At 41.7% G+C, this 15,548-nt stretch overlaps 1 protein-coding gene across 3 annotated transcripts in view; it reads right to left on the bottom strand.

Moving 5' to 3' along the window:
* SGMS1 (sphingomyelin synthase 1) overlaps nt 1-15,548 on the bottom strand; it is a 442,300-nt gene that overhangs the window by 130,283 nt on the left and 296,469 nt on the right. The window contains exon 1 of one of the 3 annotated variants that reach the window (XM_077454151.1): nt 6,176-6,236. The exons of the other annotated variants lie outside the window; for them this stretch is intronic. The gene's annotated coding sequence lies outside the window, so the exon portion shown is untranslated. Of the gene's footprint in view, nt 1-6,175; nt 6,237-15,548 lie in introns of those variants that run through there. 3 annotated transcript variants of the gene reach the window in all.

Raw genomic sequence — 15,548 nt, 5'->3', positions numbered from 1 at the left:
AGTTGCACCTGAATCTGGTTACATTTGGATCAGATAAAACCCCCATTAAGGCAAAATAGGTGGAATGACCATTACACATGAAGTGTTTCCTCTAGGTCAGTGATGGCGAACCTTGGCACCCCAGATGTTTTGGAACTACATTTCCCATGATGCTCTGGCACTCTGCGGTGTATTTGAGCATCATGGGAAATGTAGTTCCAAAACATCTGGGGTGCCACGGTTCGCCATCACTGCTCTAGGTCATTTGCTCACTAGCTTTACTTGAGCCCTAAAGTTTATCTTTCCTCTGTGGGGAGTAAAAAAGACAAAATACTCTAATACCCTCAATCTACTAGCAATACAAAATGGTTTGGTCATTCCCAGTGATCTCCAGCGAAATTAACGTTTTCAGAAAGAAAAGCCACAGTGGTTTTGTCATGAGCATTGGCTATTGTTCCAACAGTAACCACGTAGTCCAACTCTAGTGCATGAGCAGTACTTTACTCCTTTCCCCAACACCACAACAGACATAAGGAACAGGACTTGAGAAATCTACCTGTATAATAACGAGTTCTTCCAACTGCCAAAAGAACCCATTACTAACCCCTAGGAAACGTTCAGAAAGATCATTCGTAATTATTGGGCCGTCCGAGTTCCAACAGATAAATTAACAATATAATAAGTTTATATCCATCTTAACATAATCAGAGTAGCAATTTATTGAATGCATCATGTGGGAATTCTATTTATAATACCTTCAGTAAAAATATATTAGAGCTAGAGTTGCTTAGTTATTGATAGTTTTATAGACAGTTAAAAATAGAAAAGCAGAAGTCAAATTCCATAGATTTTCTGTCAATATGTTCAAGATAAAATAAACTATGTCTGATCGGAAAGCAGTGTGTGGTCCATCAAATACGTTGCTTCTTGTCACTGGTTGTTTATTTTTCACAGCTCCAATCCAAATATATATTGACAAACTCATAAAGACAAGACTCTTTGGTATTAAATGACCTTCACCTAAATGCAAATGTGGTGTAATGTATTCAAGGCAGCACAAATAATGTTTCCTGGTAAATCACTAGAAACTGAGGTATAAGACACAAGTTGGTAAGACATGGGCATTAAAGTGAATCTAAACCTTCCTATCCTTTACAGCCAAGGAAGATGCCATCTTAGCCTCTGTTGCCATGCTGCTGCACAAATGATCAGTTATGACATCAGTCATTTTATGATATGACAGTTCAGTTGAGAGCACAAGCAACTCATTCACATTCTCATTCAGTTGCCATTCACTATTACCTTTCCCTATTGGTGACAAGGTATAAGGACTTACATGTGACCTCTGCCTTGTTAACATTAAAGAACATGGGGGCTTCCTCTTCATCAGACCCTGATGAAGAGGACGATGTCAGCCCCCCAAAATGTGTTGGATATTATACTTGGCTATTAGAATTTGGAATAAACTTTTTTGGGACTCAAATTTCAGGGTGTGGTGCTTCAATCTTCTGTTCATAATTTATTTACTATAACCCAGGGAGGGCATTCTGACCCCTTGGTGTGTGGAAGCTGCCTACCAACCATATGCCCTAGTGCAGGGATATGCAATTAGTGGACCTCCAGCTGTTGCAAAACTACAAGTTCCATCATGACTCTGACAGCCACAAGCATGACACCCAGAGGCAGAGTCTTGCTATGCCTCATGGGATTTGTAGTTCTGCAACAGCTGGAGGACCGCTAATTGCATATCCCTGCCCTAGTGGAACACACCAACACAATGGTGCCACTATTTGGAACATAAAATGATCATCTATCTTGATCTCCACTGAGAAAAAAAATAAAGTGGGAGCTAAACAGAAAAATAAAATGAAATAACAGCTGCTAGAAAAAAAAAAAAAAAAAACGACAACACATCCAATCCTCCAAAGCAATAAACATAAAATATGCAGTGCTGTAATGATTATAAAACGCAAGTTACAGAACCCAAAAAAAAGTCCTTCTGTGTTAAGCAAAAAAGTCCAACGTTCCCACTCAGCAAGTGCAAAAGAAGCCGTGCGACCACCGTAAGGATTGAAGGCTTACCAGAATTTGTGGCTACAAGTGCAGCAAACATGCTTTGATAATGCCACTCATGGGGAGTATGATGAATCCCCCCTCTCCTCTGATCCTCATCTCTGGAATAGATAGTCCGGAAAAAGAAAAAATGATATGGTGTAATATTGTTACCACTCTGATAAATTACACCCAGGTGAGTAACACTCCATGTATAAATATAAGTGCAACTGCCGATCACCAGGCTCCACCAGCTTTCACCCCCAATGCAGTGCACACTCACCGAACAAAAGATCATAAGCATCAAAAGGTGAAAACGAGGATGTCCACCTGTTTCAGTACAAGGATTTCCTCTCATATTATCTAACTTCACAGGGTAGAGCTCCATTCATATGTCCCAAAATACCACAGGCCATAAACAAATATATGCCTCATAGTGTAGTATTAAAAGGACATACAATGAACAGGCAAAATTGCATAAAAACAATATATCATGCTGCTAGACTCACATGTAACATCGCCACACGGACCTCCGCTGTGGCGGCGTAACATTCTAGCTCTGAAATCCTACCCAGAGCCAGAACGTTGCGCCGCCACAGGATTTCAGATTTTGTTACGATAAGCTTAGGAAGTCATTTAGCATTCCGAGCAATACACAAGTTAATAATGATTCAGTATTGCATATAGGAAACTTGAATTTGGAAAGGCTTAATGTAAGATCCAATGAATACAGCAGGTGTGAAATTATGTAATAGAAGGAAAAAATGCAACTTTATTAAAAAATTAGTTGAGCACAATATTTTTACAAATTCCATGAATTCAATGTAGCACCATCGCTGCAGACCCTATAAAGAGTTTATGTTATTTTTTCAACAACTTTAAAAAGAGAACAGTCCTTTTAACATTTTTGAGATACACATGGTTTAGCATAAATATTACAACAAAAATGTGAGGTATTATATTACCATTCTATGTTAGTATATTACTTTTTTTCTATGCACGTGTTGTAAATACACATACAAATAGAGAAATGTATTTGCTACATTTGTAGACTGAAAAATGATGTGCCTTCTTATCTCACTGCGTGCAAAACAAGATCCATGTCACCAAAAATAATAGACTCTCTGCACTCTCATGTCAGGAAAACCTTGTAGGTTGTTTAGGCTTTAGGTTACTTGTGGAAACCTGGGAACAGTATTTTTCTTCCCGTTTACTCACAAGAGATATAAAGAAACATAAAAGAAAACAATAACGTGATTAGACATTGCCGACATGTACCCTTTGTTCATGAATTGTAATCAAACCACAGACAACACTCTACAAATTTGTCCATTCTTCCATTTTTCCCATTCAATAGTACAACACCACCATGGCTTATCAATACTTGAATGCCATCTATACCAAAAACGGAAGCCTTCCAGTTCCGCTTTACGGCATGTATGCCAAGACTACAAATAAAAACCTGATTTGGCCCAATCTTCTTACCAATAGCTCCCATCTCTTAAGTTTCTCTTTTTTTTTTCTTTGAGACATTTTAGGTACTTACCTGTATGTGGATACTTATCTATCTTAAAGAACTAATCTATGGGAGGTAGTATCTTGAGGATCTTTTCCTATGCCCCGTACACACGATCAGAAAATCGTACGGAAAATACCGCTTTCGAAGCGATCATACGATAATCGGATCGTTTGTACAGAGCTTTCGAGAGCCGATCAGGACAGTTCATCCGATATTATTCTATTGGACATGCACGGAATTTTTTTCCGTACGATGCCAGATCGTACAATTTTTGTTTAATCAGTACAGCTATCGTTCGAAAATGCAATACAAATGCATTACAGCACGACATCACTTCCGATTTTTTTTTCAGTCGTGCAGGAATTTTCGTGACTTTAGTAAACTCAGATTCAATCCGAGATTAGCATGCAATAAAAAAAACGGTCGATCATTCATCCAATAATCTCATCGTGTGTATGGGCATTAGTGTGATCATTTACGGCATGTATACAACAGAACCTTTTATCTAATTAACTAACCTAAGCTCAACAGAAAACATAGGGTGTTTTTAACCCATTTACTTGTATCCTGGTATAGTAACACATTCAGTATGGTTGGAAAAATTTCTCCCAGTATATGTAGAGATTATTTACTTTTCCTGTGCAAAGTCCCAAAGACAATAATTAAATTTATGTTTGCAGAACAAGCATTGGCAGAGAACTTTCCCAGCATACAAGACATATGTACAAGCCCTAAGTGGCTTTCATTGGATCTACCCTTCACACTACAGAAATAATGATTCCACATCAAATGGGAAGAAAAGCTGTGTAAAATGATTTAAATCCCACAAGTTTGTTCTTGTATAAAACTAATCACCAGAAGGTTTCAAGCTGTGAGTAAACATCCATAGAAAGATATAAAATATCTGACATAAACACAATAATACAATGCTAAATACACAATGGAGTGCCTGAAATAGTAATTAATATATAAAATATGTCTATAATATTAAAGTGAAGAGCCAGCCTCTACTGGAAAACATGCAATATACCATGGGCTGCTGGGGTGGTATCTCTTGCCTCTTAGCCACTTCCCTTCTAGCCACCGTTCCCACTTTAAAATGCACTTGTCTCCAGAAGACATGCAGTACACCATGGGCCTATAGGTGGTATCCCCAGTCTCAGGGGCACTTTCCCCCTAACTGCACCTGTCCACTGGAAGACATGCGGTATACCATGAGCCTTTAAGGAGGCATTTCCAGTCTCAGGGGCACTCCCCCCCCCCCCCCCCCAGGTGCCCCCAAGACTGGAAATGCCTCGTTAAAGGCTCATGGTATACCGCATGTCTTCCAGTGGACAGAAATACATGCAGTAAACCATGAACCTCTGGAGGGCATCTGTCCACTAGAAGATGTGCAAGTACCACGAACCTCTGGATGAGGTATCTTACCTACTGGACACTTACCCTGGAAGTCACGCAGTATACCATGAGCCTTCTGGAGGGCATCCCTTACCTTCTGTCCCCGTCCCCTCTAGCTGTGTTTGTCCACTAGAAGACATGCACTACTAGAAGCCCCTAGAAGGCATCTCTTACCTTCTACCCATCTCCCTTCTAGCTGCATCTGTCCACTGAAAGACATGCCATATACCATGAGCCCATGACAAGCACCACTCATTTCCCAGCCATGACTTACCCTGGAAGTCATGCAGTATACCATGAGCCTCTGGAGGGAATCCCTCACCTCCTTGCCCCTTCTCCTCTAGCTGCATTTGTCCACTAGAAGATGTGCAGTACCATGCGCCCCTACAGGGGATCTCTTATCTCCTAGCCACCTCCCCTCTAGCTGCATCTGTCCACTGGAAGACATGCAGTATAACATGAGCCCAAGGCAAGCACCTCTCATTTCCCATCCTTCTCCCCTTTAGTCATATCTGTACACTGAAAGACATGCAGTATACTATAAACCTCTGCAAAGCATTTCTTACATCCCATATTCTTTCACTACCAACTACACCTGTCCACTGACACTCACATAAGATGCTATTACCACTCTGTTAAAGCAAGCATTACCACATTTAATTTAATATACAGTATATTATTGCTGACCTGCACCTTAGAATTACCAATCTTGAACCCCCCTGCCCCAAAAAAATAAAAAAATAAATCCAGCTTCAGTATCTCCCCAAAGTCGGAACCTAAACATGTTTAACTGAAACAGTTTAGGCGTCTTTTACTGTGACCTACATTGCATTTTGTAATACAGGACGCACGCCTAAATATCACCATTAAAAAAAAAAAAAAAACAATACCTGGTCTCTATGGGACAGGCTGTAATATTTGCAGAACAGATCCTTGAGTTCCTCTCTTGAATTAAACTTTTCTAAGAAAGCAGAGTGTCTATTACACAATTTGCTTCTGTCGCAGGCTGCCAATAGAGTAACATCTGATATGAATCTGAAAACCTCCCAGCAATTTAACCTGCTAAAACAGTGAGCTGGCATGCCCAGGCTAAGCCTTTCTAATGAATTTACCTATACAATGTTCAGTACATAATACAATGCAACATAGCTAGTAAGAATTTATCCATTACTAAGCTGAATGTCAAATTAAAGTAAATGAGCCAATATGTGGCTTAGCAGAACGTACCGGGACTTGCGGTTATGGAATAGGAGGTTAGATCCTTATTCTTGCCTCCGCCTTTCATTTATATGCAACTGAATTAAGGCACAGTCATTTAAATGTGTAATAAAATAAATAAATAAAAAAAAAAAAGTCAGATGCAGCAACATGTGACTGGGGAGTGCTGAGGGCTTCACCTGTACAGGGCACTGTGTGAACCGGATACTTACACTGTGCCTTGAGGGGCTGCAATCATAGAATTCAGTTCAGGTTCACTACACATGCTATGAATATATAACTAGAACGCTAACTACTCCGCAAAATTTTCATTCGTCTTTAAAAGGACCTTTACTTTCATTTTTAATTAGTTAATGGAAAAATAATATGAAGGCAAAATGTACATGAATATTTTATTATGTATGCCTTTAGCATATTTATAAAAGAAATTAGGATTGAAATGTAAGCCTGGACCTGCTCCTGAAGCTTTTATAAATACTAAACAGTTACAAACTCGCAATAGATTTAGCCCTTCCATTGACGCATTCACAGACAGACCATGACAATAGCCCAATCCAGCTGTTTTTTGTTAGACAGGGTGATGAACTCGTAACCATGCTCCAGACCTGCGGGTTGGTATTGTCTGTGGGAACAGTTGTCCTTAAAGCAAATGATCCTTCTAAGGCCTAATGCATGCCAACGTAGTCCCTCCTTCTGAGATTCTGGCATTTCCATTCGGGAGGAAGGCGCAGGCTACAAGCAGCCAGGAAAAGCCTATATGGCAGCTGGACGCCCTACTGAGTGGTACTATGGTTTAGGTTTATAAGGGCCCAGGGACAAATGCATGGAACACAGACTTGCGTTCCTAGGGCATTCAGCCCTGGGTGCACATGGCGCTAAATGTTAGTACTATTTGGTACGGCATTCAGCTGCTGCATTTTTCAGCCACACATAGGGGTTGATTTACTAAAACTGGAAAGTGCAAAATCTGGTGCAGCTGTGCATGGTAGCCAAGTAGCTTCTAACTTCAGCTTGTTCAAATAAGCTTTGGAAAAAAATTAATGAAATATGGAAGCTGATTGGTTTCAGTTTTAGTAAATCAACCCCATAGACCTAGTTACCAGATGAAAAACTGATTGTGGTTACCATTGTCTTAATTAGATTCTGTTTCATTTCCCCATACTTATTATAACCACAATGATTTAACCACTTGGCAACACTTCCCCCATGAACTAAAGTATGGTAACCTTAAAGTGTTACTAAACCCATGGCCCTGCATTCACTATATCCTCAGTCTCCCACAGTACATAGAACATGGCAATGCTATTTTAGTAAATATAAACTGCTAAATACCTTTTATCATCAGCAGCAGTTTATAGCAGTCTTATGACTTCTATATATGTCTGGCCGAGCACTGGTTAAAGCTTGTAGGAGGAGTTTTCATTCATATCTGACTGTCCTACGAGGATGCATGACCCCTAACCCTCTGTCTGAACGGTGATGATTGGCCCTGTGCTAATCACACACACCCCCTCAAGAAAATAACTAAATAACTCTAGCAATACACACCAAACTGAGCATGTGCAGAGTGCCCTCAAGGCTCTGTACTATCAGCAGATGGATTGGGGACTGTGGAAGAAGGGGAGGATCAGAGAAGACCGGATCAAACAGCCTTTTTACACAATGCAGAGGGTAACCCCTTAGGTTCCACAGTGAATATAACAAGCATACTTTATTGCGCATACCGATTGATTTTACTTTTGTGGTTTTTAGTAACACTGTTTGCCATAGATGGTTCATTTTTCTATTTTAAAAACTGGATTTTTCCCATCCACACATTTGAGGTAATGGTATTCAAGGTATGTGCTATTGTATTCTGACTGCAGGACTTCTCCACTGCCAGAATACACTGATCATAGCTGCAGCTAGTCGGCTGCGTGGGCCGAACGAACACAAATTTACCAACAGTCTCATTTGAGGGGAGTTAATCACTAGGTCGACTCCCTTAACCACTTGCTTACTGGCCACTTAAACCCCCTTCCTGTCCAGACCAATTTTCAGCTTTCAGCGCTGATGCAGTTTGAATGACAATTGTGTGGCCATACAACACCGTACCCAAATGACATTTTTAACTTTTTTCATTACAAATATAGCTTTCTTTGGTGGTATTTGATCACCTCTGCAGTTTTTATTTTTTGTTAAAAAAAATTGAAAAAGACTGAATAAAAAAAATAAAAAATGATATATATATAATATATATATATATATATTTTTTTTTTTTTATATTTTGTCAAAAAATTTTGCAAACAAGTCATTTTCTTTCCTTCATTGATGTACCCTGATGAGGCAGCAGTGATGGTCACCGATAGGTGGCAGTGATAGGCACTGATGGGTGGCAGTGATGGGCACTGACTGCTTACACTGATAGGTGGCACTGATTGGCACCACTAGTGAGCATTGATAGGTGCCACTTGTGGGCATTGATAGTTGGCACTGTGGGCACTGGCAGGTGGCAATAACAGGTGGCACTGGCAGGGGGTACTGATTGGCACAGATGAGGTGCCTGTGATGCTTCCTCTTCGGGACCAATGTCCCTCTAATATAAGCCAGTGATCGACTTTTTTTTTTCTCCTCACGCTGTCAGCGTGAGAAAAAAAAAAAAACAAATACCAAGCTTTTGTTTACATCATGTGATCAGCTGTCATTGGCTGACAGCTGATCACATGGTAAGGGGCCAGGACCGCCCCCTTACTCGGATCGGTGATCACCCAAGTCTCAGTGATCACAGCGAACTCCCCGCGCACCCTGCAGGGAGCGTGCACGGGGAGGACATCCTATGATGGCCTTCCAGAAATTGAGGTCCACGTTGTAGCCGTCATTCGGCTATGGCCCGGATCTCAAGTGGTTAATAGAGGAAGAGCCATAGACGGATCAAAATTTTTCCAGTCCATGCTGAACCTGGTCCTGGCACTGGCTTTCAGTATATGTGTTCTTTTAACAAACCATGGACAAAATGTATTAAAGTAAGGCCTATTAAACATTTATAAGAGCAGTGTTTGTTTCTTGCCAGTCTTTTGGTTGTCTTTGGTCTATACGCTGGCTCCCTACCAACTTGATGTTTACAGTAGACAATGCAAGCTTCGAAGCCAAGTCATTCATAAGAAGGCACCTTATCAGCTCACTAAACATCATTGGACACTAGATATGGACTGCCGTAATGATGTCATTGTTTAATGCAGCATTAATGAGCTGCATTTAGAAGAATTAAAACGCTATATAAAACAAACATAATTATGTCGGCACCCTCAATGACCAAGTTCAGCGTATTTGTATGGTTTCGAATAGCAATCAGCTTAGACATTGGACTCTTTAATATAACCTACAATACCCAGCAATTTCCCTGAATTCATTCATCATTGTACGTTTTTTGCTCATTTTATTTTTTTCCAAGGAATAGTGAGAGGGCTGCTGGACAGAGATGAAAATAGCTTTTTCAGCCACATCTGGGAAAGAAAGCGGTGGGAGAGCAAGGCAAACCTGGCAGAGACTGGTACATATATCTCATGCTATTACTATATGTGAAAGGGAAAACAATTTATGACAAGGGAGCGCAAATGTACTGAGACCAGCAATACTGCTGCCAGAAAGGCTGTGAGAAAGAGCAAGCTTTTCCTCCTGGAGATGAGCTGATTTTATACTATCAACAGGCACTGAAAGAATGTAAACCATGGGAAGTTGTTTCAGCCCTTATGATATGCTAAAATACCAATGATGTTGGCTTTATAATTAAACTGTCCATACAGTGGCCAAATATATGGCGGATATACTAGATTTAATATATCCAAACAGTAAATCAGGGTTTCCCAAAGAATAGGATGGATACCCCAGCTGGGGGTGCATTTGTACTTTGGATTTGGTTATGCTGGTGACTTACCGTATTTATCGGCGTAATTAATTAATATTCGTGACTCGGCAAATTATGAAATCTTGAAATGCAGCACACAATTCTCTTCTTCTTTAATGGGATAATAATGAAGCTGTTTTGCTGGCAATACTGATGGAGTTGTTGCAAACACATTTTTAAAGGCTTTTTTTTCTCTAGTGATATCAAGAATATTATTATGCTTGTTTTGTTTTTGGCGCAAGTTAGCACAACACCATTATCCCGTAGTTTTTAAGATCAAAAATACAACTATGTTGGTATTCCTTGTTCATTTTACATTGTATTTTTTTAAAACTTAACTGCCTACTCCCAAACTGTCATTTGAAGTAAAACACGTAGGCAAGTACTATTCTCCACAATTTTTTTTATTGTGCATTAAAAAAACAAAACCAAGAAAATCAGATATGCTATCTGCCAATAGAACTTAACCAAAAAAGTTAATTCTATGCATCCCAAACTATAGAAAATATACCAAATAAAATCATTATTCAACCAAAAAATATTGGTCAAGATTAATAAAGCAACCAATTTTTGGTCCAAGAAATCCTCCTCCTCTTGTTCCTGGACTGGACTTAGGTCAAAGCAATAACTCCAAGGCCAGTAATAAATAACACGTTATCGCCTCCGATTCTGCAACATTCAGTTCAGTTCATTCGTCCAGAAACTAACTGAAAAGCGTGAAATGAAAAGCACGAAAAAAAAAGGGCAAATTAACACTCACCAAACTTCTACTAACAGGAAATTAGCAGAAGGAACCCAAAGGGTGGCGCATGACAATTGAACTTACTCTTTGTAGTCTCGTAGTACGTCTAATACGTCACTACGTTCGCGTTTGTTGGCGATAATTCTTTGCCGTTTGTATGCAAGACAAGTTTCTGGCCAACACCCTTTGGACAGAAGTCTGACGTTTTGTCTGCGTAAAATTAGATCATGTGTACGAGGGTTTAAAAATGCAAAGTATAGAGAATTTTTTTTTTCCTGTAGTTCTAGTTTAATAAAAGTTTTCCCCCACCTCTCTTTCACTAGTTATGTTCAGTTTATAACAAACGTCATAATCCACATGCTTTGTACATTTCTTGCTCCTGGAGGTCACATCACATTTCATTTTTTCATTTTCCATTTTCTCACTTTCAAGTCTACTCCAATAAAACGAGATCAGAGATCCAATTGTGGTTTTCTATTTCAAGCTTACACTGGTATAGAAGTGTAATCTCAGATGGATTTAAACTAGCCCTTAGAGATTCAGTCCACTTTAACAATTTATTAACATACCTACAAGCTAGATAAGGGAAGTCATAACTCATTTAATATCAAAATGTAAATATTAAATGGGGCTATGCTATGTTTAGATTACATATATAGTGTGAGAAAGTTATTTAAAAAGTTTAGTGTGTGATATTATAGCCCATTTAAGGCTATAATATCACAGGTGTGGATGAATTTTAGGCTCGGTTGACACCCAATACCGAGGGGGTCCTGTGCGTCCTGGTTCACCGTTTCAGGTCCGATTTCAGCCCGAATTTTGGACTAAATTCAGACCTGAAACAGACCAAAAGATGCACAGCTGTGCAAATTCATACCGGAGCCGCAATGGAGATATGTGAACCGCCTCCATAGAGAGCCATTCACAATCTCCTGCTATAGCGAATTGGACGTGGAGAAGCCTCATTCAATTCGCAATAGTGTGAACCGAGCTTTAGTGTACACTGAATGGCCAAATAACCAAGGCTGCAACGGGTCTGATTAATAAAAAAAAACTGACACACAGCTACCATCAGGCCTTGAACAAATGAACATATTATTTTCTATGAAAGTAGAAAGTCCACTAATCTCTTCACATATCTGTAGAGGGTGGGGATTGTACACAAACAAAATGTCAAGCAGTCCTATAAAGTAAATGGTGTTTCTCCACCCAACTTATTTAAAGCGGTAGTAAACTGAGGCATTGAAAAAAAAAATTGAAAATCCACTGCAAGGTAATTGCATAATGTAGAGACCATTACAAAATACTTACCTTAGAAAGAAGCCCTTTAGCGGTGTGCTGTCACCAATGACAGGGCTTCCAGCTTTACCCTGTCTTCGTTCCAGCTTGAATGGCTGAGCCGTGATGACGTCACTCCTGCGCATGCACATGGGAGTCACGGCCACGGCACAGCACTCTGATAAAATGCCACCGGTATGCCATTTCTTTGGAGCACATGGGCAAGTGAGATCAATGGCTGCTTTAAGAGCGAATATCTCTTTATTATGTGTTCCATTAACAAACCATGGTCAAAAACAAAGAATTCAGTAAAGCCTATTAAACATTTATTTTCCGAGCAGTGTTTGTTTCTTGCCTGTATTTCGGGTTGTCTTTGGTTCGCCACCAATAATCATCCGGTCGTCCTTCTGGGTTCACGGGGCTCAGGCAGCTTGAATGCTGAGCCGCGATGACGACACTCCCGCATGGGTTGCAGGAAAGAAATCCGGCAGCTTGAATGGCTGAGCCGCGATGACGGCACTCCCGCACGGGTTGCAGAAAATAAATTTGCCAATCAAAAATGATATCATTGGTGCAAGAATCCCTCCTGCCGAGCCATTGTGTTCTCCCAGTGGGGGTGGGGTGGGATGGGATTGTGAGGCTTAAGACAGAGATTATTGCTAGCAGCTCTACCAGCCACTTGCGATTATCGCAAGTCAAATCCGGCAGGCTGGTTGTACCAAAGTTGATCAGTCAATCAACTTGGTACATTCAGCCTGGCCATATACGGTTCGAATCACATCCGGTTCCAACTGAACTGGCTGAGATCCAAAGGGTCTATGGCTGGCATAAGACTTTTGTAAAGTACTGTATTTAAATAATATATATATTTTATACAGCTTTTGGGTCAGATATAGTTTAATAGTACCTAAAAATTATGGGTTGCAGAGGGGCTGTTTGATTGGGATTTTGGTACATGCTCTAGGGAGGGCAATGCATGAATACCATAACTACTGTGAACTTTAGGCAGCACAAATTCCTGCATAGTATCCATTATAAAAAGACATATCTGCTCTGAGAGCATACTGGTACACCCGCTTCCCAAAACTAACACTATACTATGTAGGGATGCACCAAAATTTCGGACGCCGAAACATATCGGCCGAAAATGCCCTTTTCGGCATTTTGCCGAAAGGAAAAAACGGCCGATAATTAAGCCGAAAATAGGGCGGGGCCTGGGCGGGGCAGAGCCCGCCCCCGCCCCTGGTGCTGCCCATCATGGGAGATCTATATAACGCAGGAGAGCTGCCTCCGCCGCCTGGCTCAGTAGAGTGCCGGGAACATCACAGCTTTAATTTCAATAGCTGTGTGTTCCCCGTCGCATACAGCCCCCCCCCCCACCTTGTCCGGGGAACTGTGATAGACAGATTACCCTTCCAGATTGGACGGGTGATCTGTCTATCACAGTTCCCCGGACAAGGGGGAGGGGCTGTATGCGATGGCGCACGATGGGGAACACACAGCTATTGAAATTAAAGCTGTGATGTTCCCGGCGCTCTATTGAACCAGACGGCGGAGGCGGCTCTCCTCTCTCTTCGCTGCATCACTGGCTGCACAGGGGACAAACACACTGGCAGCACAGGGGACAACACACTGATCTCTTTTATCATGTCGCCAGTCTCTGACCCTCTCCTATACCATGTCGCCAGTCTCTGACCCTCTCCTGTACCATGCCGCCAATCTCTGACCCTCTCCTGTACCATGCCGCCAATCTCTGACCACCTCCTGTACCATGCCGCCAGTCTCTGACCACCTCCTGTACCATGCCGCCAGTCTCTGACCACCTCCTGTACCATGCCGCCAGTCTCTGACCACCTCCTGTACCATGCCACCAGTCTCTGACCACCTCCTGTACCATGCCGCCAGTCTCTGACCACCTCCTGTACCATGCCGCCAGCCTCTGACCACCTCCTGTACCATGCCGCCAGCCTCTGACCACCTCCTGTACCATGTCGCCAGCCTCTGACCACCTCCTGTACCATGTCCCCAGTCTCTGACCACCTCCTGTACCATGTCCCCAGTCTCTGACCACCTCCTGTACCATGTCCCCAGTCTCTGACCACCTCCTGTACCATGTCCCCAGTCTCTGACCACCTCCTGTACCATGTCCCCAGTCTCTGACCACCTCCTGTACCATGTCCCCAGTCTCTGACCACCTCCTGTACCATGTCCCCAGTCTCTGACCACCTCCTGAACCATGTCCTCAGTCTCTGACCACCTCCTGTACCATGTCCCCAGTCTCTGACCACCTCCTGTACCATGTCCCCAGTCTCTGACCACCTCCTGTACCATGTCCCCAGTCTCTGACCACCTCCTGAACCATGTCCTCAGTCTCTGACCACCTCCTGTATAAAAATATTTTTTAAAAACAGTCATTTTCGGTATCGGTGCTGTTTCGGTATCGGTTTTCGGCCTAGTGTATTTTTCATTTTCCGTATCGGTTTCGGCACAAAAAAAAACCATTCGGTGCATCCCTAATACGATGGTACATGCATTTATCAGCACTTCATTCAAGTGTAACAATTTTCTGAAGGAAGTTTTACATAATGCATTACTGCAATGTGTCTGCACTGGCCACCTGGCCTTACTCAAACTACTCCAGCTACATATTTCCATTTACTAGAGTAAAAGGTTAATTAATCAGCAGCATCTCTATTTATACATAGCTGGCAGCTAAAGACTAAGGTGGGTGGTGTGGAAGTTGTGACAGAGATAGGAACTGTGATATTCAGCTTAATAAAGGGAAACTGGGATCTGTTATTTTAACAGAAACTTTACACAATGTTGCAATATAACATTACACAATGCTGCATGTGTAAAAAAATAAAAATAATATATAAAATAAAAGACTTTGGTGTTTACAAGGGACACTTTTTCTCTCAGAGGCTCCGGTATCTAACAGAACCCTGCACACGCTCATGGTGGGGACAGACTGCCAGAATCTGAGTGAGAGAATGATCTCCCTGCAAGACAGAGCTGCAGACACATGGAGTTATTGGAGCCAAATACAAAAGGTAGACAAACTTACTACACAGGGAAGTACCAGAGCTGGGCCAGGTAGGAGAGAGTAAAGTTTTGAGGCAGCTTTGGGGAAGAGGGGGGGGGGGTTGGGGTTGTAAACTGAACATGGCCCACCCCTAATTCCCTGCATTCTGTGATTCCCTGAACTCTGCATGTAATGCACACCTGAACTCTAACTGTATTGTGTGCACGCACAACCGAACGCTGCACTGTGTGCGTGCACAACACACTCCCGAACGCTGCACCGCGTGGGTGCAACACACGCTCCTAAACTTGGCACTGTGTACGTAAAGCACTTTTAAACTCTGCACTGTGTACGTAAAGCACTTTTAAACTCTGCACTCTGTACGTAAAGCACTTTTAAACTCTGCACTCTGTACGTAAAGCACTTTTAAACTCTGCACTCTGTACGTAAAGCA

This window comes from Lithobates pipiens, unplaced genomic scaffold (assembly GCF_037356315.1).
Source record: "Lithobates pipiens isolate NorthernLeopardFrog02 unplaced genomic scaffold, aLitPip1_a1.2 Scaffold_25, whole genome shotgun sequence".
In the NCBI taxonomy this organism is placed as follows: Eukaryota; Metazoa; Chordata; class Amphibia; order Anura; family Ranidae; genus Lithobates; species Lithobates pipiens.
Note: the sequence above shows the minus strand (reverse complement) of the source record. Positions and strands in the feature narration are given on the sequence as shown.